The sequence below is a fragment of the Triticum dicoccoides genome, chromosome 3A (genome assembly GCF_002162155.2).
Source record: "Triticum dicoccoides isolate Atlit2015 ecotype Zavitan chromosome 3A, WEW_v2.0, whole genome shotgun sequence".
Lineage (NCBI taxonomy): Eukaryota > Viridiplantae > Streptophyta > Magnoliopsida > Poales > Poaceae > Triticum > Triticum dicoccoides.
In genome coordinates, this window is record NC_041384.1 from 219,565,394 (window position 1) to 219,569,986 (window position 4,593).

The window sequence follows — 4,593 nt, forward strand, 5'->3', positions numbered from 1 at the left end:
GCCCCTCACCCACGCCGCCGCCCTTGTGCATCGCGCCCTCACCCACCGCCGCCGCCCCTATAGCGCCGCCGCCTCCGCCCTAGCACGCCGCCGTCGCCACCGTTCACCCCGCCTCGCCGGAGGTAGCCCCACGCCTCTCTTTTTCTTCCCCTCGGTTCGGTTCTTTTAAAAGAAACCATTCCAGTTTTCTTTTCCGGTTTTTCTCTCTGATTCTTCGTTTCGGTTTCTTTTCCGAAACCCTAGATTGATTTTCGTTCTTCTTTCGGACCGTTCGTCTCAATGAACGTGATCACCGATTATTCCCGGTTAACGACGCCCGTTCGTTTAACCGTTCGTCTCTTTCTTTTCGTCGGATTTATTCCGCGATCGCGATCTCAGATCCGATCTTCGTTCTAGTTTATCTTCTCGCCCGTTTTTCAGAATCAGGTGATTCAAGCGCCTGGAGTTTCGTCTCGAAACCGCCGTTCTGTCTAATCAACTTGAACAAGCTTTTGCCATGGTAAAATTTGACCTAGTTTCAACTTACTAGAACCGAGTTGTTTTCTTCCACCGTTTGTTTTCCGTCGTTTGTTCGGTTCGTTCTTTCTTTGCAACCGGAGTTCTTAAATTGAACTTTCTGGTTCGTTTCTCTCGTTCGAGTTTTACTTGTGCTTTAGATGAGTACTTATTGTGTGGTTACTATTGTTTTCTTACGATAGATTGACCGGAGTGTGACGAGTAGATCTATCAAGAGTTTTAAGTGAGAATCATCTTCATCTACATTGCAGGCAAGTTCACACTTTGATCATACCTTTTCTACAACCCAGTTTTATTGCATTAGATCAATCCTCACACATTGCATGATTAGGATCTAATTAAATTGTGGGATGGGAAGTAGATGAGGTAGTACCTATCACCTGTATTATTATGAAACCTTTGGGAGTTACTTTGCTTATTATGCCATGCTACGCTAGTAGACGTGGATTGGGTGAGTGATATCCATGAAAGATGTGAGATTGATAATTTTTAATGGTTTATCTAAGGTGGCAACTTAAACACACATCTGGGTGGATTGAGGCACCTGATGTCTATCAGGACTTGCCTGTTTTTTTTGGACCGCCACCCAGGCTCAAAGGGATCATAAGATCTTTCATGCTAGAAACTTACGTGTGCAGCCACAAGCCATTATGGGCTCTGACATAGTTGACTAAGTCGTGCGAACTCTTACGGGTAGACTAGCAGATGTAGGGGAAGTAGGTGTACCGGTCTACCCACATGTAAGGTGCTAGCACTTTTGAAAGACTGTGTCTCGGTCATCCGTCTTCTCAAACACCATGTAGTGCGAGAAACCAAACGGAGGCGATTGAGTCTTGTGGGGAAAAGTGCGCAAACCTCTGCAGAGTGTACAAACTAATCATGATTAGCCGTGTCCCCGGTTATGAACAACTTGAGTATCTAGTACTTGAATATCATGTGAATCTCGACATGTTACTTCTAATTAATATTGTTGGTTTTAATTATTTTTAATTGGGATTGAGAATGCTTTCAACCATTCTCAATCTTTCACAACCACCATGGTAGTTAAATAAATTTATTCCTTTGCAGTAGGGAAAAATTGGCTTTACGCAAAAACCTTATAACCATAGAGCTTTTCCACCAGCCAAATATGCATACAGTGATAGCCATTATTCATTATTCTCTATGGTGTGAATTTGCCAGTATATTCAATGTACTGACCCGTTTCGGGCTGCAACGTCTCATGTTGCAGGACTATCTTACGACGAGTAAGTGATACGTTAGGGTTACGATTTCTACACTCAACTTTGCCGTTGGTGTTGATGGGAAACCACAACCTTGTTGCTTCCGCTATATGGATTGAGGTAATAGTATTTACGTTACTTTATACATGTGATTTACCTCTGTTATAAATCCTTCGAGTACTATGTGTGTCAGCATACTGATCCAGGGATGACACCTAAACACAGAGACTTGATCCATTCGGGTCGGGTCGCTACAAGATGGTATCAGAGCATGTGTTGACTGTAGGACGTGACCCTAGAAACTGGCAAGCCCATAGCAAAGATTTTTTCTCTAGAACTTTCCCTTTCAAAAAGATCTTTTACCTCTCTTCTCTTCTGAGCTTATTCAAAAATTCCTTTTAGGGAGACCATATCCCTTTTCCCCTTTTTACCACACAAAGATTCGACTGAAGAGATCACTCCAAGAAGTACAAGATATCGGACAACTAAGACCACTTCGGAATGAAGAGTATTTTCCGTGCATCTGAATAATGGAAACTACAACGGTTGAAAACCGAAGACAAGTAGAATTTGAAGGCTCTAAAGAATTCCCAGATTTGTATGACCTAGGAAGGCTACCCTGATGGAACTTAACAGATTATGGAAGTTGTCAATACCCGAGATCAAGGTGTATTGGAGAAAGACTGAAACAAGGAGCATGAGAACTCAAAGTTTTGTCAAGGAAAACCCTAAGGCAGGGGATATCAATTATGGAAGATAGTTCATGGCAATGACAAGGGCAGAAACACGGTTATCCGTGATGTCATCCCCGCTAATGCTATTGTCACCGTGCTGAGTTAAGGATGCATGTCATCAGAATGGATTTGATGGAAGAAGGCTAATAGAGCACCTAGCATAAGATGAAGTTTTAGCCCTAGCCGGTATAACACCAGGATCTGGAGTAGTACATCAAGAAGTTTAAAATGGAGCTCCAGGAAGTCGTATTAGACAAGGAAGTATTGCATGAGGAACTCAGGATCCTGAAGATGAGAGTAGCCAAGCTAGAGAAGTAAAACCTCGAGATACCGGAAAATTGTCAAGAACTGAAGAACAGTATGACCATGGTTCATGTGAAGGATGTTGAAACCAGAAGTTTGAAATGCAACTCCGGAATATTAAAGGATGTCATGAGAGATTTCACGTCAACAGAGATGATCTGGCAAAAGAACTTGAGAAGGACAAGCATGATTGGAAGAAGCCATTGGAGGATTGAACAAGGCTTGAAGAGTTTGGAGACGTTGAAGATTTATTGACCTTTAGAAGACCAAACCCCTATTATATACCTACGTTAGATGCGACGTTTGTGAGCTGTCATTTGTTTGATGTTTTTCGACAGCCACAACAAAAATCTGTCTTTTCAAAACTTTTGTTTGTATTGTGTGCATCCCTCTCTCTTGATCTCTCTTATCTCACCCCAAACCCATGGACCCAACAGAGGATGAATGGAGATGAGCTTGTTTTTTTCGGGACCAATGAGTCAATTGGAGACCGACCGATGGATTCAGAACATGGAGGATCACATGGAGAATAACCCTATAGTTGGAAATGATATGACCCAGCATGCTCTTCAGTGCTTTGAAAGAGGTGCTGCTACTTGGTGGAGGATGTACCAAACCATCAATGGATGGCAAGGAGTAACCACTTGGAAAGATTTTAAGTTGACTTTGCTAAAGTCTCAGTTTGTGTCCCAGAAATTGGAGCCTTATGGAAATGATATGAAGAAACCTTGTGCAAGCAAGCTCTATGGTGAAATAGGACACAACCATAAAGAACACAAGGATGAATGCCCAAATTGTGAAGGAAGTCACCTAGCTAAATCATGCCCAACTAGGCAAATTACTTGTTTCTTGTGTGAAGGGATTTCCCACTATCCTACTCAGTGTCACATTTACCCCATGGTACGAAGGACCGTACAACAGAATAAAGAAGTAATGAAAGGAGCCCTTATAGGAAAGTTTAGAAGAACCTGTGATGAAGGAAGAGGTGGAGGACACACCCAAAGAAGAACCAATTAAACCCTGCACCAAGTCTTGCTATTCATGTGGAGAAGAAGGACACATCTCCCAGAATTGTATGAATGGGGATCTAGTAGAATTCCCGACGGAGGAAATAGAGTATGACTCACAGGAGATAGAAGCCCTGATTGGAATGGAAAGGTCCAGGAAGAGAAGCAGATTGGATTCCAGGAAGAACCTGAGTTGTATCACCTATTACAGGTGCAAGGAGTCAGGGCACTACCACAACAATTGCCCAAAAAGGAAGCCAAGGACCCAAGTAGGCTATATAATCACAAGAAAACCTCAAAACTTGTCAGAAGTAATATGTTTTAGTTGTAATAAAACAGGGCACTTTGCCAGAGATTGTCCGAAGGAGAAGGAGACTTGTGATAAGTAGTTGAGTTTGTACCAGAAGAAATATAGTCGTAGTAGTGAGGACATTTTCCTTTATATTGAGGTGTTGAGTTGAGGCATGTAATGGAAAAACAGGAGATTGTAATAATTTGAGAATCAATAAAGTTAGCAGTGTTGATACTGATTTGGATTTTATGAGTTACTCTATGAGGAAAGATGTTGACCATTTTTGAGGATATGAGAAATATGGTCTATGAAATATTGGAGCATTTTAAGGGTGGTAGTACCCTATAAGAACCCTTGACTCTTGGAAAAGATAAGGATACTCCACTGAGTGGATTTCGGACAAAATGAATACGAGTTTTGTCTCGATATGTGTGATGCCCCAAGATTATGTGAGATGAAGTTGGAGACCGCCAGTTGTTTGGACCAAATGTGATCAAGGAGTCAGACAAGAATGTTAA